Below are 27,887 nucleotides of genomic sequence, written 5' to 3'. Positions count from 1 at the left end.
TCTGCTCCTTGGCTGATTGGTTGGCTGTTAGGTAAATACATCTCTCAGCTGACATGCTGCCACATACGTAAATAGATGCTGCTGTAAATCCCAGCTGCCAAAGGATTTCTCATCTTCATGTATTTTGCTTCTCACCAGCATAAGAGATTTCAAGTTTTCCCTGGACTATTTTTCAGATGCTTTTAACTATTGCCTCTCAATGGCTTGCAGAACAGGTTCCTACCATGGTTTAGGAGCCATGTGAGTACGCGCAAGAACATTTAAATACACATTTTATTTTGCTGGTCACCTGAACCTTTGTGCTGCAAGGCCTACATAATCACAGCAGATATTCATAGTGCACTGGCATGGATGAAAATGTTTGTATGTGTCCCACACCAAGCTATTACAACCTGAGGAGGTTTCTATTCACAGAGGGCCTGGATAAAATCCTGTTCAGAGGCACAAGCTGGGGAGGGTGTGGGTGATGCAGAGCGGAACGCACATCCAGAGGTGCTGGGCTCATCTCTTAAATGCACTGCTGTGAGCAGGAGCTGGCGCAAGGAAGAGTTGGCCCACACCAACATCCAGGTTTTCCTCTCTGCGGAGCATCACCAGGAGCAGTGCAGACGTTTCCCCCGCTACTGTGGACGAGCAGATGTCTTCCTGTCAGGAGAGGCTGAAGCTCTCTAGTTGGTGTTTTTAGCCTCTTTTCTTGCACTTGGGGCACAACAACCCTGTGCAGCTACAGACTAGGGGAAGTCTGGCTGGAGAGCTGCCTGGAGGAGAAGGACCTGGGGGTGGTGGTTGACAGCAACTGAACATGATCCAGTAGTGGCCCAGGTGGCCAAGAAGGCCAATGGCATCTTGGCTTGTGTCAGAAACAGTGTGACCAGCAGGTCCAGGGAGGTTATTTTCCCTCTGGACTCGGCACTGGTGAGGCCACTCCTTGAATCCTTTGTGTTCAGTTCTGGGCCCCTCACCACAAGAAGGATGTTGAGGCTCTGGAGAGAGTCCAGAGAAGAGCAACAAAGCTGGTGACGGGGCTGGAGAACAGGCCTTATGAGGAATGACTGAGAGAGCTGGGGTTGTTTAGCCTGGAGAAGAGGAGGCTGAGGGGAGACCTCATTGCTCTCTGTAACTACCTGAAAGGAGGTTGTGGAGAGGAGGGTGCTGGCCTCTTCTCCCAAGTGACAGGGGACAGGACAAGAGGGAATGGCCTCAAGCTCCACAAGAGGAGATTCAAGCTTGACATCAAGAAAAATTTTTTTACAGAAAAGGGTCATTGGGCAGTGGAACAGGCTGCCCAGGGAGGTGGTTGAGTCACCTTCCCTGAAGGTGTTTAAGGGACGGGTGGATGAAGTACTGAGGGGCATGGTTTAGTGATTGATAGGAATGGTCGGACTCGATGATCCAATGGGTCTTTTCCAACCTGGTGATTCTATGATTCTATGATTCTGTATGCGCACCCACACCCGCTTCCCCGGGTCCCTGTGAGTTCACTGGCAGCAGTTCATGCAGTACAGTGGCGTGTTGTGGCCGTGCGGGTGCTGGGGTGAGCTGCAGCCAGAGGGGCAGGTCTTGCACCGTTCTCCCTCCCTACCCCCTGCACCGTACCTGTCTCTGTGGAGCTGAACTGGAACCATCCCAGAGCAGCTGCCCTCTGCAGCAGCTCCTCGAACAGGCCCGCACCGCACTGCCCTGCATGAACGTGGACAATGATGGAAGGGGACATTATAGAAACAGAGAATCATCGAGGTAAGAAAAGCCCTCTAAGCTCATCCAGTCCAACCATCACAACAACACCCCCGTGCCTACTAAACCACGCCCTGAAATGCCATGGTCACACATGGTCCCCTCCAGGGACAGGGACTCCATCCCTGCCATGGGCAGCCTCTGCCAGGGCTTCACCACTCTGTCACTGAGGACATTTTCCCCAATATTCAATCTGAACACAACTTGAGGGCATTTCCTCTCATCCTATTGCTTGTTCCCTGGGGGAAGAGACCAACAGCCAACTCGTTCTAACCTCCCTTCAAGAGGGGGTACATGTAGGGGCATGAGGACAGGGACAGGCTCTGGGGAAGGCAGTGCCAGGGTGCCTGTTGGCAACAACCATCACGCAGGGCTGCAGTGGAGAAGCTCACAGGGGCAGCCTGGGGCTTTCTCACTCAGCACATGCAGCCAGGCTTGCTCGGACACCAGGAAGGAGCAAATGACATTGTCTAGATCTGCGTGGAGGTCATACGTTCTGGCTGTGTTGCTCAAAAAGGTAATTACAGCTTTTGCCAGCCCTGCTCTCTTTCTGTTGTCCTGCTGCTCAGGGTTTCCATCACCACATCCTCACAGGCACCAGCTGGAATGGTCTCTGACAGACTGAGAACGCCTCACCCTGGCAGCAGGACCAGCCCTGTGGATTGCACCACCATAAGGGTGACTCCGTGATGCTTGGTCAGCGCACGGTTTGGTCAGATGGGCACCACCCCACCAACCTCTGCTCAGCATGGACTTTTATTCCCAGAGACCACTTCTTGTGTTTTCCCTTCTGCCCACACGCTCACTGCCAGGGCCAACCACCCCAACCTCCCTGTCCATGCCCGACTGCTGCTGCTCCACAGTGTTGTGCTGGGAAAAATCTCTGCTGCCTACTTAGGGGAAAAAATTAAAAATAAAAAAAAAAAAAAGGAAAGTTTCACTCTCCCTGTACTGTATTGATCATTTTACTTAAAAAGGTCGGGAAGGTATCTTGGCATTTCATTGCAATCATCTTCTCCCATTTTGCTCTCTCTGCTGTCTCACCTGCACCCAAGCCATTGGCATCATGGCAACTTAATGGCCCAAATAAATAAAACAAAGCACTTCTTCCCCCTGTAAATACTCTTGGGCAGAGTTTCAGACTGCCAGGCTCTGGAAAACACTCGGAGAGGCAGAAGCAGCCTCCAGCTGTGGGTCCCATGCGGTGTGAGCAAACCCAGGGATGCTCATTCTTCCTGCTCTGCTGCTGGCAATCCCAGGCACCCTGCCCGTCCGGCAGCACGGAACGTTGTTGCTCTGGTCTCCAGGCACACCGATGTGTGAGCTTGGGTGGAACCCACCCTGCGGAGGGGCTGTGGCAGGAGGGTCCATGGGGTATGTGAGCAGCACATCCTGGTTTGGCTACACACGACGACAGGTCGGGGGTGTTTTCAGTCCTCGCGTCCCTTTGAGAGTAATTACCACATGAGGTTTGTTTTTTCCTCTCCTTAGGTATTTTTGGTGTAATTTCTTTTTCTGTATTTGCATTTACTCTAATTCAGCTGGGCAGGGACTGTGTTTAGAGCAGATGACAAAGAGCTCTGCTCTTTATCACCATGCAGTGAATTGCCGTTAACTGGAGACTTTAAGAACAATACAGAAATCTATTTCATTAACTCTAGATACTGCTTACTTCCAATTATACAGCTGTATGAAAATTACTAAGTGTGAAATATAAAAAGGTTGTCTTGTAATTGAAACCTTTTTATAGTTAAATTTTGAAATCAATAAGAAGAAAATTAAAAAAGAGTGGTTTGATAACACTCACCCTGTTTGCTCAATATATAGCTATAACCACCGTGAAAAGCCATTTACCTGGTGATGTGTTCTGCAGGAAGGAAAACTGAAGAATTTCCTTGCTTGCTTTAAAATACAGTATTTCAGTTAAGTGCAAGATCAAGTGACACGTGTGACCAGAAACATGGGATGCGTCACCAAAAGTGTCAAACCCTGGTGATCACCGCTGGCAGACAGAGTTCCTCCATCACCTCATATCACAATCGCCGTGACCAAGGTCTGTGCCTGCAACTTCACCCAGCGGGTGCTCAGCTAGCACCAGTCCAAAGCTGCCCTGACATGAGCTGGGGTAGAGCTGCCTGCCTGACCGGGAAGGGGCTGCAGAGCCAGACCAGGCATCCCAGGTGGCAGGATCAGCTCTGCCTGCCGCACAATTATCCCCAGGGAGCACTGCCTCGTTTCTCTCTCAGCGGGAAGACAAGGCTCATTTTCCACTCAACCCTGGTCTCCCTCTGTTCTCCAGCTGGAGACCCTGGCAGGTGATGTGGTGGAGCTGTGGCTACAGGGACAGAATTCTGCCCCACAAATGCCCAGCGGTGCCCAGGGTCTCTCGATCATCCTGCTTGCGTGGGACGTCCTCCTGCCACCGATGCTCCTGGCAGACTCTGTCACAGTTGAGAGTGCAAAGATGAACCCTCGTATCTAGCATCACTAAAGTGGAACAAAACATTCTTTAGGGGAATTTCCTCACTGCTTTTGCAGCTCCGCTCTGATATTTACTTTGCCCATTAACTCTGCTGTTTTAGCTTTGTCTCTATTTCTTGCCCTGTAGGACACACATTATTTGGAGTATAGCAACCAGTTTCAGGGGAGTTCTTCAGTTTTGCCTCGAGGCACACAGTACATGGTTAACCCCTTGTCTCCTGAGGGCACGGGTCCATCTGCCCAACTTTGAGACCTCTCTGGAAACTCAGGGTGCAACAAAGGTCTTGCTCTGTGACACGGTTGCCTTTCTCAGTTCCCTTCCCAAGCTTTCAGAGTCAAAGAAACCATCCTGGCTCATTGTCTGACCTTGCCTATAGCACAGGACAGTGGAACCTGGAAGATGCAAGACACCACCAGTTCTTTTCCTGACTGACATGATCTGGTCAGGAGGGCTGTAAATCCAGCTGGGTTTATGCTTTGCAGCTTGGCAAGGGTGATCCTTTCCCTGCCCTTCTGTCTCACCGTCTGGCCCAGCAAAGAAGACAACAGCCAGGGTACAGCAGTGGCTGGAACGCTTTAAAGAAGTCTCTGTCCAAGCCTGAGAAGGGAAGTGTAGTGGTACTAGGTGTACAATGAGGGAATTTACAGGGAGAAAAATAGAGAGGCTCTGGCATGGAACATAGAGGTTGTGTGTGCTCCTGGCTTGAACAGGCATTTGGGCCGGAGGGGCTCATTGTGTCTTAAGATCAGCCTGATCTATGCAACCAGGGCAAAAAGACTCCAGAGTACATCTGGCTGATGAGCAAGAGAAAGGTCTGTGGAAACTTATCCACTACTATTATCTCAGTCTTGTGTTTAAAGCCATGGAGATGATCCAAGGGCTGGAGGACATCCTATACGAGGACAGTCTGAGAGAGTTGGGGTTGTTCAGCCTGGAGAAGACTTCAGGGAGACCTTAGAGCAGCTTCCAGTGCTGAAAGGGGCTCTAGCAAAGATGGGGAGGGGTTCTTGATCACGGAGTGAAGGAGTGGGATGAGGGGGAACTATTTGAAGTTGTAAGAGGGGAAATTGAGATGAGATGTTACGAAGAATTGTTTTCCTGTGAGACTCTGGCCCAGGCTGACCAGAGCAACAGTGGCTACCCCATCCCTGGAGGTGCTCAAGGCCAGGTTGGATGGGGCTTGGAGACCCTGGAACAGTGGGAGGTGTCCCTGCCCATGGCAGGGGTGGAACTGGATGGGATTTGAGGTACTTCCCAACTGAAACCATTCTATGATTCTATGTTAAAAGAAAAAAAAAAACCAAACCACTATTATTTTGCTAACTATAATACAGCTCTGCAGCTGGTGACCTGACATTGTTGACTGCTGGGAGTTGCTGGTACCACCTGAATCACAGCAGTGGCACCTATGCACAGGAAACACTTTGATGACTACTGTGACCAGAGACTTCAGGAGGGAGCACAGGGCATCCTAAAGACTGCCATGAGTCCAGCCTGTCCGTGCCTGTCTTCTTCACCGCTCAGACAAGAGGCTGGCACTCCCTGCACTTTAGGAGAAGAAGACACCTCACCCACCCCAACCCTTCTAATTGGCTCACTAGCAAGTAGATTACATGTTCCAGACAGAAAGAAAATGAGCAGAACTGTTCCCGCCGCCCAAAACCTCCTCAAACCTGCAGTCAATCACTAGCAAATATTTTTGCTCCCAGAGGAACTTAAGTATCAACCTCTGCCTGGATACCCTGTACACCAGCAGCTCTGCATCCTTCACCACTAAAGACACTATCCAAACATGGCTCTTCTCCTACTTGCAGGTTTAATTTTGTTTTTCTTTTAAAAAACACCACTAGTGGGCTTCCTCCATATACATCCAGTTTTTTTAGGAAGCAGTCATGATGAGACAGCAGAGCTGAAATGCTGATCGTTGTCCCGCCTTGGTAAGCCACTTTTGTCTCATACCAGGTAATTACATCAGCACAGAGAATCCTATCTTGCAGCTGGACAAAATTCAATCTAACAACTTCATTTGTGCTGGCTCAATGCTAGCATTTTCATATATAAAATCCTAAATACAGTCTTCATTCCAGCCTTCAGAACGTGGGCCTTAGACTTCAAAACCACACAGAAGAAGGGTTTTTCTACTCGCCATATCTGTTATCTGAATATTGCAAATGATTTTAAAAACAGAGTTGTATGCGTATATCAGATATCATTTGAAGTAATGAGTGTATTTCTCTAATCTTCCCAATGCCAACCTAACAACCCATTTCCAATATCATGCATAATAATTAATTTGTTTTCCGTATAGTAATAAGATTAACAACTTCACATTTACACGCGGTACTGAGTTATGTTCAAATAAAATAAGTTCTAATGAGAAAAATTGGAAGTGGCAGCAAATCAATGTTCCACTCAGCAGCCCAGGTTTATGTGTGTTTGTCTATCTTTTCAGCATGTATTTTTGTCAAGATTCCACTGTAAACAAGATAATTTATTTCATGTTGGGTTAGCCTGGGTAAATATGTTTAATGAACAACAAATACATTGTAAACATTGAAATAAATCTAAATACCTCAGAAAACATCCTGGAAACTATAGGGTGCTTCCACAGACGCGGTACATTAAATGTGAGGTGGCAATGCATGGACCCACTGCACAGAGAAAACTGACATCAGGGACAGCTTGGTTTCTAAATGGATCAGGAGCATGCCTGAGGAGAAGGACTTGGGGTGCTGGGGGAGGAGAAGCTCGACATCAGCTGGCAGCCCGTGCTCACAGCCCAGAAAACAACCGTGTCCTGGGCTGCATCCAAAGCAGTGAGACCATCAGCGTAAGGAGGGGATTCTGCCCCTCTGCTCCACTCTCCTGAAACACCAGCTGTAGCCCTGGGTCCACTTCTGGAATCCCCAGCATGAGAAGGATATGGAACTGTTGGAATGGGTCCAGAGGAGACCATGCAGATGATGCGAGGGCTGGAGAACCTGTGCTATGAGGCCAGTCTGAGAGAGTTGGGGTTGTTCAGCCTGGAGAAGAGAAGGCTGTGGGGAGACCTTAGAGCAGCTTCCAGTATAGAAAGGGGCTCCAGGAAAGCTGGAGAGGGGCTTTCTCCAATCGTCTGGAGTGATAGGGTGAGGGGGAACAGCTTTAAATTGTAAAGGTAAAGATTTAGTCTGGGCATTATGAAGAAACTCTTCTGAACGAGGATGGGGAGGCTCTGGCCCAGGTCGCCCAGGTCAGTGGTGGCTGCCCCATCCCTGGAGGTGTTCAAGGCCAGGTTGGATGGGGTTTGGAGCCCCTGATCCAGTGGGAGGTGTCCCTGCCTATGGCATGGGGTGGAACTGGATGGGCTTTGAGGTCCCTTCCAACACAAGCCATGCTACGACTACCTAGGAAAAACACTGGATTATGGTCTGTGCGCACCCTTCGGACATCTGCTTTCTACCACAGGAAATGGTGCTCAGAGTCACCTGTGGAAAACCTCCAGCTGTCGGCTGCACTGGCTGTGCCGAGAAACACCATGCATCAGCAGGACCTGCTAAGGAAAAAGCGGGGCCAGACATCTTGCCAACGCAGTAGGGCAGGGTCCAAGGGCCCGATCATCACCAGCAGGACCCTCAAACCAGTGTGACCCTTGCTGCCGGCTAGAGGACGGTGAAAAAGAAGCAGGTATTAATAGCTTGTTTGTATAGTTTCCGGTATGCACACATGTTTCCTTGCCTAACTATAGGCAATTCAAGCTTCACTGCCTACAGCGTCACTTCCTATAAGATCTTCAGTTGCTGACACCTTTGCCAGATTTCAAGAGTTTGGGTAGAAATTTTCCATACCATGTATATGAGCAATAATCACTCAGACTGTGCTTTGTTTTTTTGGGTTTGGTTGGGTTGTTTGTGTGTTTGTTTTTCTGAAAAAAGCATTGATAAAATGTAATTTCTGCTCATGAAAATAACCCTCATTGCTATACTCCTACCAGAACTTTGGTTTTCTTCAGAATTATTTTGCTTCAGAGCACTGCTTTGATCAGTTTTCATCATGAGAACATCACACTTTAGTGGGAGGGACTCCTCAGGGCCATGTATCTTTGTTTCCCTGTGGAACGCCGTACATATTTGAGGACGCTGTATACTGATGGGTTGCGTGTGACCAGCAGAAATTAGGCAACCAACTGCTCAAACATCTGTATTTCCACTTACATCAAGCCACATTGTGCCTTCCTTCTACGTCATTCCTCTCCCTGGTCCAGCCATGGGGTGGTCTCATAAGGTTGATGGGTTAGCTGCTTCAGCATGATCCAAACACAGCATCCTGGGAAAGTGTTCCCCTTCAGCCTCAGCAGAAAGAAGGGAGGTTCAGCAAGTCACCAGAATTTAGCTCCTTTCTTAAACGCTGGTATTTGACATCAGAACTGTCCATTCTGTGCACACAGTGTATCCTGTCTGCGCATTGAGGAGCAGTCTGTCCCTCCAGCGCAGGAAGGATGTGCCAAACGCTTTCTCAGAGACATTTCTTGTCTACTAAATGCAGGAGATTCCACTAAACAGAACCACTGTTTGTTTCCTGCAGCTGCTTCCAGATTCATAGAATCATTTACATTGGAAAAAAACCTTTATGATCATTAGGTAGAGATACCTCCTCTCCATCACCTTACCCCAGCACTGCTGCATGAAACCCATCCACTTGTTCCATTCTGGACCATCCTGCTCCTAGCGATGTGCAATACCTGGGCAGACTCCGTAACCCTGAAGCAATCAGCAGTTTTTGCCAACTCCATCGCTGAAACAAGTAGCTGTTCAACAGGATGCTCGACAGGGTGCTGAGCACAGTATCTACTATTCATTCAGCAATGGAATTAGCTAAAATTACAACATTGAAAATAGTTCTACATACATCATCATGACCAGATGTGTTCCCATCAGCTGAGGGGTGGCTGCAGCCTCCTGACACCCTCCTCCAGAGCACTGGCCACCACGGGCTGGCTTCCCATCACCCTGGCAAAGAGCAGAGAGTTCTGCCTCCCTGGCCACATGCTGCCCTGAGCAACTGCCTGCTTTGCCTAGGCTTAATGTGTCCCATTTGCCTTCACAGGAGACATGGTGCTCTGCTCCTGCAGTGCCCCTGGAGATGTGCCTCTGTGCAGAGAGAAAACACCCAAGGCAGGCACAACTGGACACCACACAGAGCTGCTCTCACATGGACACTTCACCACCATGGACAACTTCTCAACACCCAGCAAACACACCTAAACATCAGCTCCTCATGTTCATGAGTAGCATAGACTTTGTGAATCCAGACGTCTTCAGTCCCAAGCACCAAAGGCTGTGTGCCAAAGAGTTGGAAATGCCACCATGAGCTGCACCTCCAGCTGTGCAGCGGGCAGGCAGGAGTTCTCTGGGGAAGTCGTCTCTGTAGCCAAAGGAAGGAGGAACACAATCCTGTTCCATTTGTCCTCCTGAAGTGAAAAGCAAAGAAAGAGGCAGTGGGCTGTAAAGTGGCATTGCAGTTAAAGTTGCTGCATCTGTTGGCTCTGGCCTGGGCTGTCACATTTGTATGCGGTGCTACTATTTGTATGCAGTCTACTTTGGGCTTCTTTTGCCTCCCCATTGGCTGCACTGGCTGTATTACCCCTATTTGCTGTACATCTCGTGCAAGACACCTGGGGTCTGGCCCTGTCAACAGCCAGCTGCTCCTGAACGCCATTCAAATCAAACATCGCCTCGCAAATGCCCAGGGGAGCAGTAGCAGAGCTCTGCAGGGTGCTGCAGGGGGTCAGGGCCAAAGGGGTACCTCCTGGAGCGGCTCCGTGCTCTGTCTGCAGACCCTGCATGTGGAGAAAGCAGATATGCAAAGAAACACTGAAAGCTGGGCTTGTTCAGCCTGGAGAAGAGAAGGCTCTGGGGAGACCTTAGAGCAGTTTCCAGTGCTGAAAGGGGCTCCAGGAAAGCTGGGGAGGGGCTCTTTATCAGGGAATTCAGGGGTGGGGTAAGGAGGAACCATATGAAGCTGAAAGAGGGGCGACTGAGATGAGATCTTAGGAGGAAATGTTTTCCTGTGAGGCTGGGGAGGCCCTGGCCCAGATTGCCCAGGGCATTTGTGGCTGCCTCATCCCTGGAGGTGTTCCAGGCCAGGTTGGATGGGGCTTGGAGCCCCTGATCAAGTGGGAGGTGTCCTGGCCCATGGCAGGGGTTTGGGACTGGATGGGCTTTGAGATCCCTTCTCACCCAAATGAAAAAACCCGGTATCCGGAGCAGACACCAGATGAAACCTGACTGGTGATAAGGCACATGTTTTTGAACAGTGACGGCAACTCACCACAGTTGTGACTCACTGAGTAGTGCTGAAAAAAATCTGGTTTTGTAGTGTGCTGCTTTTTTCCCCCCCAAAACGGGGTGCTTCCATCAATTGCTACGGAGTTACCAGGAAACATTCAGGGGAGTTACATGTTCTGCGTAGTCTGGGCCACATCTCCTACTTATGGTGATTTTCCCAATGTTTTTAAACACTAAAATGTCTGTAATGACCCCCTAGAAAAAAACGAAGGCATTTCAGGCCAATGCTAAGAAGCCAGGAATGGAAATATGTTCTGTGGGACAGCATCCAAAGAGCAGCCCCTCCCGCTTTTGAGGGCTTCCCAGAGTTTCTCTGCTCACCTCCCCTTACTGGAGCCACTTTTCTTACAGCAGGAGGGCACTGGAAGTCTTGTTCCCATGAGCATTAAACATTTCATCTGCCTCGACAGAAAGCTTTTCACAGGAAAAGCAACTTTAGATAAGACCAAAATCTCAGGGGTAAAATAACTGACCAGGAATATTTCAGCAGTGTCCTTGTGAACCAGGGCAGTCTCCACCCCACCAACCCAAGCTGAAGCCATTGCTCCTTCTGCCCACGGTTCCCTCGGACCCCGCTGGTGGAGGGAGAAACACCCCCCACCGACACAGACCAACTCTACTCCAGATCTGTGCGAAAAACCTTGTTGAAACACATGGTCTGAGACACACTTAATGCTAACAAGTAAATAAAAGCCTGCAGTTCGATTTACTACGTAATCACACTTGCGAAAAAAAAAAAAAGAGGAAGAGGAGCATGCATTAAGCATCACTAGGAACATTTTTTCCAAGCACAACTGACATGTGACAACACGGATTTGCCCTCTGAGATGTCAGAGTTTAATGAAGTAGGAGAAATCCTGTAGAGAGCAGCGCAGGACTTAGATTCCTCCTGATGAGGGTTAACTTCATACCCCTGCCTGTGAAAACAAACATGTTCTTCAGTAAATGGAAGTCATCCACCAGCTTGAGGTTGCTTTTTACAGACACCACATGGATTTTTCTCTTCTCTGCTGGCTGCTCTTGATGATCCATCATGCATCCATATCTGAATGTGCAATCCCATTGGTGGCAAGGCCTTTGTGATGATGTCTCACCACACGGAGAAGGTCCAGCATGTTTCCCTTTTTCAGGCATAACAGTTCATCCACACAGGTATGGTTTTTTCCAGACCCAGTGAAGAAGTTGTGCAGCATCGTAGAGTGCACTGGAGGGGAACCTGTGGTTATACAGCAGATCACCGTAACTCATGCTTGTAGCGAAAAGCTGTCTTGGCCATGGCTTCCTGGACCAAACGTGCAAGACGGTGATCTTGCCGCAGACTCGGAGCACGGCTGAAGCAGTTGCCGAAACTACTTGGCTTTGGTTCATTTCCCAAAAGAAACTCATTCAGGTATTTCATATTAGACTGGCTTCAGCAGTCAAGTGAAGGTACCACACGCAGATGATTTCCCTCTGCTCCCAGCACTTCCAGTGGCAGGCACCACCAGAGGCACAGCGTCTGCTCCAAGGATTCAGCAGATGGATGCCATCTGTGGCACTCCATGGACTTGACAGCGGTTATCTAGACACAAACCCAGCTGCTGCACTTCCCAGTCAGGCTGATGTTCAGGCAGAGAGCTGAGCAGAGCAAGTAAGAAGAGAATCATATCCACTCTGGGGGCCAGAAAGTGACTTCCCTGGGGCAACTTCTCTAGAGCGCTGCGGGCAGGTTGTGCACCACAGGATAAAAAGGCTCCAGAGCTGCTTGAGAGCATCCAGAGGAGGGCATGGAGTTGGTGAAAGATTGAGAGAGGAAGAGTGTGAGGAGTGGCTGAAGTCACCGGGTCCATTCAGCCTGGAGGAGACTGAGGGGAGATCTCATCATGGTTACAGCTTCCTCACACGTGGAGGAGGAGGAACAGGCATTGAGCTCTTCTCTCTGACCCAAGGGAGGAGCAGGAAGACGCCAGGGGAGGGTTAGGTTGAACATCAGGAGAAGGTTCTCCACCCAGAGGGTGGTGGAGCACTGAAACAGCTCCCAGGGAAGCAGTCACACCACCAAGCCTGACAATATTCCAGAAGCATTTGGACATCACCCTCAGCCCTGCGGTGTGAAAGTTGGGGTGCCCTGTGCAGGGACAAGAGTGGGACTCAGCGGTCCTTGTGTGTCCCTCCCAACTCAGTTCATTCTACGATTCGATGAGACTTCCCTTGGAAGTCCCTGCTTAGCCCTTGATTTCAGAATCTCCTGTAGAAAGAGGAAACTGTTCCAGTCACTCAAAATAAAGGGATGGACTGCAGCAGGTGGAATGCGCCTGGGCAGTACTGAAGGTGCTTGCCCATCTGCACAAAAGAAGACAGACTTTCCATTGTCACCATCCACATTTAAAGGAAGGAATTTAAAAGCAAATGCAACAGCCGCTTCGTAAAGCATTCTGGGAAGTCTTTCAGTGTTGAGTTGTGTCTGTGGCCTGGATTTCTCCTTCCAAGTTTGTTATGGAAATGCCTCCAGGAGTAAGCTCTATGCTGAAAACCATGCCCAAGTGCCATCTTAGTTATTCCTGCTACTGTATTTTCAGAAAGAATGTAATCAATTAACAATTTTTCTAATATCTTGTGGAGCCAACTCCACAACTTTTTCCCCTGTATCTGCCTCATTCACTCCAATAAACCCAGTTTCCTTCATCACGTCCTCTGGCTTTCCTGTGCAACCTACTCTCCCTCCCTGCTCCCATGTCCCCAGCACTCACCATTTTTCAGCTCCTGTTTTCCCAGCCCTCTCACTCCATCCTCACCCCCTCACTAGTGCTAAGTGAGAGGCAGCTCATAGTCTGGCTTGTCCTAGACCTCAGCCAAGCCAGGAGGCCAAGACAGCCTCTTGCTAACCCATTTCTAGGGCCCTGTGACCAGCGCGATGCTTGCCTGCATCTCTCCACCACATAGATGTTTTTCAGCTTGTGAGCTCAATTCCTTCTGAGTTCCTCACTGGTCTGATGTATTTGACCAGACCTGGTGGCCTGTACAGCTTCTAGAAGAATGGAGGACAGGGGAAGAGGAGCAAGCCACGATTGGTTACCTGGTCACATAACTCATATTTTAGAGAAATCCAGCTAAAAAATAGTCCATGAGCTCTTTTCTAGTATGCATGGAGACAAGTCAGGTCTTTAGCTTCTTACCTGATTTCACTGTAAACGTGAACACTGGCTGAGCTCCTCCTGATACCCTGCAGTTGTTCGTGGACTCTCAACATACACGAAAGCACGGTGGGCTCCAGGATGCAGCTCTGCACAGCTTTAAGAGATCTTTGGACAAATTCAAAGTACCCCAGCAGGAAGGTCTGCTGTGCAAGAGCAGAACACCCTCTTGCTTTAACCTCCTGCCCACCAAAGAACAGGGTCACAGGGCACTTCAAGCTAGAAGGTCTCTAGTCCAACCTTCTTCGCACAGCAGGGTCAACTGTTAGACAGCAGTAGGATGCTCAAGGCTTTATCCAGCTTGGTCTTGGAAGCTCCCAGCAATGGAGATTACACATTTTCCTGTCATTCTGCACTAGCATTGGCTTCTTTTACAGCACAGGTCCTTGGGACAGGGGTGACAGCAGAGGCAGAGCAGCTGAGTCAAGAAGGTGATTTTTCAAGAGCTCCTCTCCTTTATGTATTTCACACAGAATCACAGAATCACAGAATAACCAGGTTGGAAGAGACCCACTGGATCATCGAGTCCAACCGTTCCCATCAAACACTAAACCATATCCCTCAGCACCTCATCCACCCGTGCCTTAAACACCTCCAGGGAAGGTGACTCAACCACCTCTCTGGGCAGCCTGTTCCACTGCCCAATGACCCTTTCTGTAAAGAATTTTTTCCTAATGTCCAGCCTAAACCTCCCCTGGCGGAGCTTGAGGCCATTCCCTCTTGTTCTGTCCCCTGTCACTTGGGAGAAGAGGCCAGCACCCTCCTCTCTACAACGTCCTTTCAGGTAGTTGTAGAGAGCAATGAGGTCTCCCCTCAGCCTCCTCTTCTCCAGGCTAAACAACCCCAGCTCTCTCAGCCGCTCCTCATAAGGCCTGTTCTCCAGCCCTTTCACCAGCTTTGTTGCTCTTCTCTGGACTCTCTCCAGAGCCTCAACATCCTTCTTGTGGTGAGGGGCCCAGAACTGAACACAGTATTCGAGGAGCGGTCTCACCAGTGCCGAGTACGGAGGGAGGATAACCTCCCTGGACCTGCTGGTCACACCGTTTCTGATACAAGCCAAGATGCCATTGGCCTTCTTGGCCACCTGGGCACACTGCTGGCTCACATTCAGTTGGTTGTCAACCAACACCCCCAGGTCCCTCTCCTCCAGGCAGCTTTCTAGACAGACTTCTCCTAGTCTGTAGCACTGCATAGGGTTGTTGTGCCCCAAGTGCAGGACCCGGCATTTGGCCTTGTTAAACCTCATGCCATTGGACTCTGCCCAGCGGTCCAGCCTGTTCAGATCCCTTTGCAGAGCCTCCCTACCCTCCAGCAGATCGACACTTCCACCCAGCTTAGTGTTGTCCGCAAACTTGCTCAGGGTGCACTCGATGCCTTCATCCAGATCATTGATGAAGACATTGAACAGGGCTGGACCCAGCACTGAGCCCTGGGGAACCCCACTTGTCACTGGCCTCCAGCTGGATTTCACACCATTTCCCACCACTCTCTGGGCCCGGCCATCCAACCAGTTTTCCACCCAGGAGAGTGTGCGCCTGTCCAGCCCAGAGGCTGACAGTTTCTCAGGCAGAATGCTGTGAGAAACTGTGTCAAAGGCTTTGCTGAAGTCCAGGAAGACCACATCCACAGCCTTTCCCTCACCCAGCAGCCGAGGCACTTTGTCATAGAAGGCGATCAGGTTAGTCTGGCAAGACTAATTTGTGAGCAAACAAACCAAATCCAGCAACTGTGAGTCCTGGGTGGATCCTTTCTCATGCTCTTCCTCTTCTTTCTCCATGTGCGCTGTTTTGAGGCACGCTAATCCTCCCACAAGGGTCTGCCATTCTTACATGGTAATTAACGTAGAATAACAAACTTGTAAACTCTGAGCAGATTTGATTTGGAACATGTTGATGCATTTGGCACCAGAAACTGGGTCACTGATTATATTCCCTTCGTGCATCTGGTCCTTGTTTACTTTCTGCTGCCATGCCAGGAACACAGGTGCTGAGCATTGAACACTGTTGCTCTGGATTTATGAGTGGGTATTGCGCTCGGTGCACAGTGTCTGAAACCTAGCTTTCACCTTTTGATAGTGCTACTAAGCAGAATTATTCCTTTTTAAGGCTGTGTCATTTCCCTCTAACCCCCCAAAAGGAAAAAAATCTTCCAAACAGATCCATGCACCGGCAGAGAATGAAACAGAGAATTTAATCATAATGCTCACGCATGGCTTTCAGACTGACATCTGTACATTAAGAATATGTAAAAATACCAATTTCATGCTCTGACAACTTATTTTGCATTGATGGGGGATAATGCTAAGGGAATGCAAAATGTCAAAGCATTACATAATGCAGAGCATTCACACACTCTCTCCTGGGCCTTCACTAGTGGCTCCTTAAGGGAAATTTTCCAGAAAAAGCAGAGAAACAGAGACTGGGAGCTGCCAGAAGAAAATGGAAATCATGAAGTCAGTTAAAAACTGTTAGCAGTGCAGCATTAAGTCTTTGAGCGCAGTCTCCTTTCTGGCTCTGAATTGTCCTTTCACTTCTGTCAGAAGAGGAAATTTGCACGTATTCATTTCAGAAGCTGCAGAGAACCCCAAAATGGTCTTAAATGGAAGGCCTGCACACTCTTCCCTCAACTGTGTTCTTTCAAAAAGGCTGGCTTTGGAAACCACGGATGTCCAGAAGGTCAACCCCTTCCTTTGACCCTCGGAGGAGGAGAAACGTTGTTCTCTAGCGAAGGCTGCCCTGGGTCAAGGGGAGCGCAGGGACAGCCACCTCCTCACTTGCTCCATTCATGTCCCTTCCACCTAGACAACAGATCAAGTAGGAGAGCTGGACAAGGGAGCGGGACCCGTCCTTCCAAGGCGACTGTGACGGTTCAGCCTCTTCCTACTCCGAGGGCACTGCCCGCGCACCAGGGCACCGACCCCACAGATGAGAGGGGAACTCGCAGCCTCACATGTCAGCGGCTCCTGACTGAGCTCCGGTGTTCAGCAGTGGGCAGGGGCTCTGCTGTGTTGGTGGTGCCACAGGCAGTGGGCAGTCTAGAGTCCCACGTGTGTCCCTCTCTACTTGTTGGAATTTGAAGAGAGGCAGAACACTGCTGCAATTACTTTGTTCATTTAGAGAGAAAGTTCAGCTGATTGAGGAAAGGGAATGCTTCCTCTGACAAGGGTCAGTGTGTTGAGAAAGACACCGTGTCCTCCAGAAACGTATCCCCACCTGCTGCACTGCAGGAAAGTCACTACACTGCGCCAATTTGGTGCATGGGTGCTGATCTGCTTTGCTGGAGAAGGCAGGCAGGCACGAAGGACGTGCTCAAGTGATGCCAGTGCACAACATCCCTGTGCATCTGACCCACATCCCCATCACCCTCCACAGATAAACCACCCTGCTTTCCCTGTGCAGCACCTCCTCTTCTCTCGTTTCTCCATCTCCCTCTGCTTCCCAGCTGCTTCCCATCCCCTGCTGCTCTCTTGCCCAGGTTTCCCATCACCAGCACCCCAGGCCCTCCTCCCTGTGTTCCTCTGGCTTCTCCCTTCTGCCAGCCCTTGAGGCTTCTTCCTGACTTTTCCGAGTCTCTCCGCTCCCTTGGCCCATGCCCCCACTTCCCACACGCTCTGCTGGTCCTGCTCTGGCTGGCACAGCTGAAACTGTAATTAACAAGCTATGAAGCACTGTAGAGCTAGCTCTGAGGAGCTCAATAATTACACTCCCTCCCCTCTCCCGCTGCTCGGTTTGAAGCAGCAAAGTGGAGCTTTGGGAAGGGGAGGAGCAGATTGGGTCAGGGTGGTGGGAATTTAATTAACTTTGGAAGTGCTCCTGTTCCTGCTGCACTTGGCTGAGGATGATGATGGGCTGCAGCTCAGGAGGCTGCACAGCTCCACATGCAGCGTGGCAGTAAATTTCTCTGTGGTCTGCACCCTGATCCCATGATACTGGGAGCCGTGCAGAGCTTGCATGCTCTTACAAAGGTTTCCTAAGGGGGACCTGAGCACCCTCAGATCTGCTGGGGTTCAGTGCCTTTGATTTTCATTACAGATCAGTGCAAAGACTTTTGGAAGCACCACTCCTGTGACCTGGGCAAGGCGGCTTTGTGACGCTGAAAGTGGCAGCAAGATGGGAAAACAGCAACAGCAAACATCTGCTTGCTCTTCCCCATCCTGGCTTAGCTGTTCTCTGCTCTCATTTACCTCCTCTTCCCTGTCTTTCCCCACCTCCTTGCCCAGGGTTTCTTGAGCCATGTCAGCCCTCCTGCAGCTGCAGCCTGTGAGGTTCCATGCGAGGCTGATGCAGACAGCACTGCCTGCTCCTGCCCCGCACAGTGCAGCAGGTCCACCTCTAAACTTCAAATAGGAGAAGCAGTTCATCGCCTCTAAGTTTATATATTTTATTGGACCAGGATAGATGAAAATGGATTTCACAGGCTCAGACACCCCACAAAATGACTGCCCATGGCAGCTGTTGGACAAGAACAGCATGATCATCAGGAAGAAGCCCACACTGGGTCAGAGACGGCTTCCCTTAGTGCAGATAACCAGGAAGAAGTTCAACCCATCTCGTTTAACAAGTCCAGGTGAAAATAGCACATGACTAGACTGAAAAATTAACTTCTTAAAAATGAGGACCTGTTTGCCTGTGCATGTTGAATCAACCTCTTTGCACATCTGCATTCCTCGGTCTCATTCTTACATCGTTCCAGGCTGAAAGCAACATCACACAAAGTTCTAAATGTGTCCAAGACTCCCATGGGTTTCCTGAGTGATGCTCCTGCACAGGGAAGCTCCTTCCAGCTGTAAATCCTCAGAGGAATGTCGGGAGAAGCAGCAGGTCTCAGGGGACATCTCCTGACATCTCACAAAGCTACCAGCAACAGAAACCTGCATCCTGACACGGACACCATATTAGTGAGCGACACTTCAGACGAATCATGGGTTCCTTCACACTGTTTCCTACAGTGCTTGAAAACACGTTTTGAACAGCAGAGGAAAAGCAGTTCTCCTGCCCAGGGTCCTCTCTGGCAGCTCCATACTGGAGCAGCAGAGCCCTCCAGGCTGCCCTGGTGCTCAGAGGAGAGCAGAGGCTGGAGATGTCCCTGGTGAGCAAGCAGTCATGGTTGCACAAAGGCTACCAACAAAGAAAGCTGCACATTCTGGGGTGCCACCTGCTGGCATTTGGACTGTGAGTTGCCAGTTTGCATATATGCAACATCTCCCTCTTTCTTCCTGTTATTTTTCAAGCCCATAAAGGTTGTGGTGAAATAATGGTGGTCTCCACCAGACACCTGCAGTCTGGAAGACTCAAGGGGGCCTGGAGCATCCCCAAGCAGTTGGAGATGCTGTGAAGTCTCCCTCTTTGCAACCTGCACAGGTTTCCCTGAGGGCTCTAGCATTCCTGGTCTTTCTTGCTGTGTTTCTGCAGCTACTTGGCTGTTCCCCAGAGGGTAGTGAAGCAGGGAGGGAGGAGGGCACAACAGGGATGCAGGGCAAGACTGTCAAGCATGGGAGAACAAATGCTGCTTTCACAGAATCACAGATTTGTCTAAGCTGGAAAGCACCTTTAAGATCACTGAGTACAACCATTCCCTGCATGGACAGTGGGAAAATAGCAGGAGGAAAATGGCACCATGCCATCCAAAATACTGTCACCCCTCCTGCAGAGGAATCTGCTGGCTGGAGTCGGATGTGGAGAAGCCCACACTGTGCTGCTGGCTGCACTGTGCTTGCAAAATATGCCTTGAGCAGTCAGCTACAGCTGGCAGCATAAGGTAGAAAGGACACAGCATTGGTTTCAGTCCCATTACTTCTTGCAGACTCAGAGCCAAAGTCTGGGCTGCAGGAAGAGACCTCCTTCCATCTGGGACAGCGTGGAAACCTGTGAGCTGTGGAGGAAGAGGGGACTTTCTCCGGGGAAGGAGTGCCACCCCGCAGGCCAAGCTGAACACGACCATGGATGTCTCACAGCACCAGAATGGAAAAGGGGGTGCAATTTCTGCATCTCCTGGCCATGTAGCGCCAGAACCTGGATCTCTGTGCCAAGGTCCTAACACACTGTGGATGGGTTGTTCAGGGGAGAGGGTGAAGAGATTGGACTGGGTCTGCATGTGTGGCAGGTGGTGTTCATTGTTCCTCCTGAGAAAACATTCTCAGAAGAAAAGGCACCCAACACGCCTAAGAGAAAGGGTGAAAACACTGATGCCTGTGGATCACACATAAATCACCCGTAAATTGCACTGCACTGAGTGCAGGCAACTCTGGCAGCTTCTCTGTAGCAGCAATGCACCTGTGACACATCTGACTCAGAGCTGTGGCACTGGGACAATGTGACCTAAAACCTCTGATGAGGCCCATTTCTTCGAGGAGAGACAAACAAGGTGAAAGCAAATGTGTGGCAATGCTTCTTCTACCCTGTGTGATGTTTAGAAACTCCGTGTCACATCAACTGGACAGAGACAATCTCATCAGGGCTCTCTTTCCCACAGAAAGATGGACTATGTTGTCTTCTGAGGTCCCTTCCAACGTGGGCTGTTCTGTGATGCTATGATTATAAACCGCTGTCCTTCAGTACTCTCCTAAAGCTAAGACTGCTTTCAAGTCAAAACCAGTAAAAGCTATTCTGGCTCCTGACAGCCTCACCTTTACTCAGAACTGGTCAGAATGGAGAAGGCACACCGAAAGACATGGAGAAGACACACATTGCCACTAACAGTGAATGCTGTTGGCTTGTATGTGGTGGAAAAACACACTGGTTTTTTTGTACCTATCTATACCAGTGCAAACCAGAGCAAGACAAACCATAAGATCCACCTTCAACACCCACCTCAAGGCAGTCCTACACATAAACTCATGGTCCAGACTGAGCTTGTGAGCTGACAGCAAGGAGGAGAACTGGTCTCTGGTGGCTGCAGAGGCTGCTGTCAGCTCCCCTGTGTCCCAAGGGCACTGCGGGAGAACACAAGCCCATGGGGACAGGCGACCCTGCGCAGGAGGCACCAGAGGCGGTTGCTGACTTTCCACAATGACGACACTAAAGTGAAACTTCCTTTCAAGGTCAAATCTGGCAAGAATGAGTTCTTGCAAGCGTAAAACACCGATGTAGTCAGGGCTAAACCCAAATATTCTAATAATCTTGCTTCTTATTCTAGAAATACAGAACTCTGTTCCCTGGAAATTATCTGAGGAGAGGTACCTGAGCTAGGGTCTTTCCCCAAACATGTATTTTACACCATTTCCATGTAAATGGTGTAAAATGGCACAGCCCAAGGGCCAGCGCCCATCGCACTAGCCCAGCCAGGAGCAAGGCAGCCAGTGAGCACTGGGGCAGCTACTGCCCTGGGCTTTGGGTGCTTCCATGGAGGTGGGGATGAGGATGAGGATGGAGATGGGGACAGGCTGGGATGCCGACATGCAGGCAGGGGGGCAGGATCAGACCTGGTGAGGGAAACTGGTGTTGGGGACAGCCCCAGTCCATACAGTCCATGGGTGTCCTCAGGGCCGACTGTTGTGTAACACTCAGCAATTCCTGCTCATCCTATAATCATATCAACCTCTAGTGTCTTACAACAATTAATGATCTGATGCTTTTGAGAAGGTTTCATAATATCCAGGGGCAGCGAAAACGTTCCTGTTTTGAGAGGCATCACAATTAGATCAGAGGACAGCACCCGCTGCAAGTATTGGAGGGCACAGCTGGTTCTGAGTCTTGCCAAGGTCTGCTAGAGGATAAAACCTCCGCATTTGTCAGTCGGGTTTTGTTCACTTTCCTGCTTTCTTGACCCAAAGCCTAGAAAGTCTTGACCTTGCCTTGACCCCTGGCAGACCAGAGAATTGGATCACTTTGCCCTTTTTGAGGCACTTTTGCAGCCAACATGAACACGCTTGCGCTAACCCTCCCAGAGGCAAAGTGCAGGTTGTAATTACGTGCCAGTAACGTTGAAAATAGAGTACCAGCAGTGCATTAAGGAAACCCCCAGTGTCTGAAAGGCCCGCAAAAACTGAAATGAAAAATGAAAGCTGTGTGCTCTGGGGATGCAGTGGTGTGCACATGTCTGCCTGTGCGGGCACCACGGGGTCAGCGGGGCCATCAGTGCTGGGGCAGGGTGGAAGAGCGGCTCCACGGCTGCTGTGATGCCCACACAACAGTTCCCGCACCAGCAGATCGAGGGTCCCAGCACCTGCTTACCCCTCCCTGCTTGCCTCTTGGATGCTGACACAACTCTCAGCCGCACACGGCTCACCAGGCTGGTGACACTCACAAAAGCAAAAGCACATTGCATCATCAAACACACGCTTGGGGGACAATGTGAAATCGGACATCTGCTGTCTTCCTGGGCGAGGGCTGTCTGTGCATGTCTCTTTGTGGAGGTCTCAGAGCTGGACAGAGGAGCTGGTCCTCAGTTGACAGGGGCCACGCGTGGCAGTTCAGCTCCTGAAAAGACACAGTGCATCCCTGCTTTGTGGGTACAAGTCAGCAAGGGCATCGCTACCAAATGCAAACCTGTGCTGGCCAGCAAGTAAAGCAGGAGGCTTGAGAGACCAGTGTCAGGGGGGTGGAAAGCGAGCACCGGAGAGCTCACTCGTGAGATCATAGAATCACAGAAAGGTTTGGGTTGGAAGGGACATCAAAGCCCAGCCAGTTTCACTCCCCTGCCATGGGCCGGACACCTCCCACTCCACCAGTGGCTCAAAGTCCCATCCAACCTGGCCTTGAACACCTCCAGGGATGGGGCAGCCACCACTTCCCTGGGCAACCTGGGCCAGGGCCTCCCCACCCACATTGGGAAGAATTCCTTCTTAATGTCCAATCTAAATCTTCCCCCTTCCAATTTAAAGCCATTCCCCCTCCTCCTATCGCTCCATGCTCTTGAAAAAAGCCCCTCCCCAGCTTTTCTGGAGCCCCTTTACAAACTGGAAGCTGCTCTAAGTTGTCCCTGGAGTCTTCTCTTCTCCAGGCTGAATGACGCCAACTCTCTCAGCCTGTCCTCATGGCAGAAGTGCTCCAGCCCTCACATCACCTCCATGGCCTCCTCTGGGCCCACTCCAACACTTCTGTCTCCTTCTACTGTTGGGGATTCCAGAACTGGACACAGGACGCCAGGTGGGGTCTCAGGAGAGAGGAGTAGACAGAAAGTAGAAGGGGAGAATCCCTGCTGGTCTGGGACACAGTGCAGTGGCAGCCTCTCCTCTGCTGGACTGTTGGATTCAGCAGCCCCCATCCCAGGGAAATCCCTGGCACCCAGTGAAGGAGGAGTCCACCGCACTGTCAGACCATGCTGGCGTCTTTGCCAAGGGTGTGGAAGGAGCAGCCACGAGGAACATCCACACAGTGCTGTGTGGAGTCAGGAGTCCTCACATGTGCAAGAGGCTGAGGCTGCACCTTGAATCCTGGGTTCAGTTTTGGGCCCCCTCAGTACAAGACATTGAGATGCTGCATCATGTGCAGACAAGGGCAACGAGGCTGGTGAAGGGTCTGGAGAACAAGTCTTATAAGGAGCATCTGAAGGACCCGGTTTGTTTCAACTGGAGAAGAGGCTGAGAGGAGGCTGAGAGAGGCTCTCCAGGGTAGTGGTGGAGTCCCCATCCCTGGAGGGGTTCATAAATCATGTGGCCATGGCACCTGGGGACAGGGTTCAGAAGACACAGTGGTTCTGGACTGGTGGTGGAACTGGATGAGTTTAGAGGGCTTTTCTAATTTTAGCAATTCTGTAATTCTGTGATAAGAGAAGCAGTGCTGCCACGGAATGCAGGAACGGGCATGTGTGTGAGGGAACCGGGGATCACTGTGATGAGGGCGTTCAAAGGAACAATAAACCAGGTCAGTTTGAACTTCAACACCAGACTGGTGCTTGTTAGCAGCACATGCTCATTATAACCAGCCTTCCTGCCCGCAGCTGGTGCCGAGCCATGACATGCTGGAGGCAACCAGCCCTCTGCAGCCACGTCTCACACTCACTGTGGGAGGCTGTTGCCTCTTCCCTGAAGCCAGAGCAGGTTTCTCCCAGCTCTACAGGATATGCCTTTCCCACAACCAGTAACTGACCACCAGTGATTGTCCCTGGTGGTCTTCAGGGTCTCTGCATCCAACCACTACCTGTATCTTCCAAAGACATTGCTGCCATTCCATTCCTAATGACAGCAGAAGACACCTGCTAGTGAGCTCTACTCTATGCGGCACGCTCTGAGAGGATGGGATGGCTAGGGCCAGGTCCCACTGCCAGCAATGGTGATGATGCTGCTGCAAGGCTACCAAGCAGACACCATCCCCCTCGTCACACTCCGAAGTAGACAGAGTAGGACCCAGAATTGTATTTAAACATTTAGTTTATTACCTATAATGTTAAAATTCTAAGTCAAGAATATAAGCTTATGTCTAAGCCAATATTAGTATTCTATAAGGGTTGAAAGAGACTATACGACCTGTACGGAGTTTGGTGATAGAGTCTTTAGATGTTTCCTCGAAGCTGCTGTGAGTGAAGTTTCTGCAAATGCTCCAGCACGGTGCCTGTGGGTCGTGGACGACGTCAGTGGGTGGGTCTCAGGCCAGCTAAGAGGGAGCTCCGATTTGTGCTTGCTCCTCTCATTCTCCTATGGTGCCTTCTGGAGAGATAACATCTGGGGTGCCAATTGGTGCAATCTTCTTTACCTTTTCTGGATTGTTCCGATGATAGGGGGACAATGGATTGCAGTGTAACCTCCACCCATGTGTGGGAATCCAGAGAACTCCTGAGTCGTGTATCAGGATGTTTCCATCACAAAAACTCGTACAAATCTTATTAATACTTTGTTTTGAGGACCACCTCTGAGTCTTTGTTTTTGTTTCACACCTCCACATACCTGCTGGGGTGGGGGGGGGGGCGGGTGGGCTGGGACATGTCACCCCTCCAGCATGGCATCACGCAAAAGGAGAGGAGCAGTTCTTGCTAAAACTATTGAGATTTCCAAGGAAGTCATTCAACCAAAGGCTTTGAGCTGAGAATTACTCACTGTAATGACAGTGTTTGAAAACTAAACCTGTGCAGAGGCTAGCTTTCCAGAGAAAAAAGGAAAAGATGAAGCCCAGAGCATGTTAAAGAATTAGCTGTTGTTTAAGAGAAATCTGCTTGCTTTTCTAACCTATCATGAGCATCTGAATTAGAAATTAATGCTTAATGAGAAAGAAGCACATCAGACTCCCCAGCACACTCCAGGGTGTTGGTGAAGATTTCTATCAATTACATGGGGTTCATTTCTGAAACGTGCTTTTACACAGAGGGAATTTTTACCTCAGAAGTTGACTTCAGCTCCCTTGAAAGCTTTTATTTTATTTACATTCATTTTTATTCATCTTTGAACTGCTGCCAGCAGTGCAGCAGGTGAAACAGTCTGACACAGAAATTTAGCTTACAGATAGTTTAGTTTCATGAAACAATGGTATCCAAAATCTAGTGGCCTTCTATAACGGGATGACCACAGCAGTAGACATGGGAAAAGCAACGGTTGTCATCTACCTGAATTTCTGTAAGGCCTGTGACGTGATCATGATCCCCCAACAAATCCTTCTCCCTGAACTGGGGAAATACAGGTTTGATGGTTGGAGTGTTGGGTCAATAAGAAATTGGTTGGATGGTTGTATTCCGAGAACAGTGGTCAAAGGCTAGATGTCCAAATGGGGATCAGAGAAAAGAGGTGTCCCTCAGGGGTCCATCCAGGGACCAGCACTGTTTAGTGTTTTCACGAATGATATAGACAGCAAGATTGAGTGTGCCCTCAGCACTTTTGCAGAGGACACCAAGCTGAGTGGTGCACTGGGTACACCAGAAGGCTGAGATGTCCTCCAGAGGGACTCGGACAAGCTGGAGAACTAGGCCTACATCAACCTCACACATCTAAACAACACTAATGGCAAGGTCCTACACCTGGCTTGGGGCAATCCACAGTTTCAATGAAGGCTGGGGGATGACGTGATTGAGAGCAGCTCTGAGAAGAAGGACCTGCGGTGCTGGGGGGTGAGAAGTTCAACATGAGGTGTTCAAGTACAGGTTGGATGGGTCCTTGGGCAGCCTGATCTAGTGGGGTGTGCCTACCCATGGCAAGGGAGTTGGAACCAGATGATCTTTAAGGTCCCTTCCAACCCAAACTTTTCTATGATTCCATGTGCCAGCAACGTGCACTCACAGTCCAAAAACCAGCTATGTCCTGGGCTGCATCAAAAGCAGTGGGACCAGCAAGGCCAGGGAGGGGATTCTACCTCTATGCTCCATTCTCCTGACACCTCAGCTGGAGTCCTGTGTCCAGTTCTGGAATCCCCGAAATAAGAAGGAGATGAAACTGCTGGAGCAGATTCAGAGGAGGCCACAGAGATGATCCAAGGGCTGAAGCACCTCTGCTATAAGGCCAGGCTGAGAGAGTTGAGGTTGTTCAGCCTGGAGAAGAGAAGGCTGTGGGGAGACCTTAGAGCAGCTTCCAATACAGAAGTGGGCTCCAGGAGACCTGGGGAAAGTCTTTTTGCAAGGGCTTGGAGTGATAGTACAAGGGAGAATGGCTTTAAATTGGAGGGGAGAAGATTTAGATTGGGCATTAGGAAGAAATACTTCCTGGTTTGGGTGGGGAGGCCCTGGCCCAGGTTGCCCAGAGCAGTGGTTGCTACCCCATCGGGCTTGGAGCCCCTGATCCAATGGGAGGTGTCCCTGCCCTTGGCAGGGGGTGGAACTTAGGGCTTTGAGGTCCCTTCCAACCCAAACCGTTCTAAGATTCTAGGATTCTGTGAAAGGTCTTGGTGCCTGGCTCTGCTTGTCACTGTGCTCAGGGCACTTTAGGAATGCACTGCTCTGGTTTCAAACTGTGGAGGGGTTTTGGTTGCTGAATAAGGCTGATGGAATTTAAATGCTTCTTCAATGAAGTTCCAGATTTGGGCATCTGAAGGCCTTTATATTAAACTGCAGTACAGTAGTTCACTACTGTGGGATGGAACTGGATGGGCTTTGAGGTCTCTTCCAAACCAGAGACATTATTGCTCCCTGCAACTACCTGAAAGGAGGTTGTAGAGAGGAGGGAGTTGGCCTCACCTCCCAAGCGGCAGGTGACAGGGCAAGAGGGAATGGCCTCAAGCTGCACCAGAGGAGGCTCAGGCTGGATATCAGGAAAAACTTTTTCACAGAAAGGGTCATCAGGCACTGGCAGAGGCTGCCCAGGGAGGTATTTAAAAGACACGTAGATGAGGTGCTCAGGTATATGGTTTAGTGGTAGATAGGAATGATTGTACTCTATGATCCAAGAGGGCTTTTCCAACCTGGTGATTCTGTGATTCTACGATTCCATGATGTAATTATTTTACGATTTCTAGATGTAAACAATTACATGGGATAGGAGATGGGAAGTCACATGGGAAAGACAAGGGGTGAGGGGTAAATGTTGCTCGCGGGATGATGCCGACTGGATTCCAGGAGGAATTTTTTCAGCATAACAATTTAACACTGGAACGCTTTCCCCAGAGAACGAGGGGACCCTCGGCACAAGGCAGGATGGCGGAGCCAAGCGGACTGGCACAGGCAGTGAATGGGTTGGAAAGAGGCATGAACTGTGTGGGCGGGGCCGGGTCGGTGGGCGGGGCCAGGGGCCGGGTGGGCGGGGCCTGGGGGAAACACGGGGTGTGGGCGGGGGCCGGTGCTAGTACCGGGGGGGCGGGGTCAACGGGGGGCGGGCGTGGTCATTGATAAGGGGGCGGGGGCTCTGGCGGGGAGCGCGGGGCCAAGGCGGGGCGCGGGGGGTCGGGGCCACGTGCAGGAGGCGGGGCGGGGGGGGGGGGAAAATGGTGGTGGTGTCTATAAAAAGGAGTGGGCGTGGTCAACGGCGGTGTGGGCGGGGCCGGAAGCACGCTGCCGCAAGGGCGGGACGGGGCCCCCGCCACTTCCGGCTCGGGGAGCCCCGCGCGGCGGGCAGTGAGTATGGACCGGCCCTGCGCCCCCCCGCCCGGTACCGGTGTCCCCGCGGCCGGCACCGGGTGGGGCTGACGCGAAGGGACCGGCCACCGCGTGCGCCGAGGGGATTCCCGGGCGGGAGGACACGGCTACGGGGCTGCTGGGGCTCGGCCCAGCACGGGCGAGCGGGCCCTGACGGCGGCTACCGGGTACACGGGGGCTATGGGGCCGTGCCCGGTGCTCCAGGTGTTTCAGGTGCTCCAGGGGCCGTGCCCGGTGCTCCAGGGG

General features: G+C 50.7%; 2 protein-coding genes across 2 annotated transcripts in view; both read left to right on the top strand.

Moving 5' to 3' along the window:
* The window catches only part of POLR1E (RNA polymerase I subunit E), a 278,376-nt gene that overhangs the window by 61,702 nt on the left and 188,787 nt on the right, over nucleotides 1–27,887 (top strand). The window lies entirely within an intron of this gene.
* ZCCHC7 (zinc finger CCHC-type containing 7) overlaps nucleotides 27,605–27,887 on the top strand; it is a 110,012-nt gene continuing 109,729 nt past the window's right edge. Inside the window, exon 1 of the mRNA XM_069881085.1 lies at nucleotides 27,605–27,620. The gene's annotated coding sequence lies outside the window, so the exon portion shown is untranslated. The remainder of the gene's footprint in view (nucleotides 27,621–27,887) is intronic.

This window comes from Phaenicophaeus curvirostris, chromosome Z (assembly GCF_032191515.1).
Source record: "Phaenicophaeus curvirostris isolate KB17595 chromosome Z, BPBGC_Pcur_1.0, whole genome shotgun sequence".
NCBI classification, from domain to species: Eukaryota; Metazoa; Chordata; class Aves; order Cuculiformes; family Cuculidae; genus Phaenicophaeus; species Phaenicophaeus curvirostris.
Note: the sequence above shows the minus strand (reverse complement) of the source record. Positions and strands in the feature narration are given on the sequence as shown.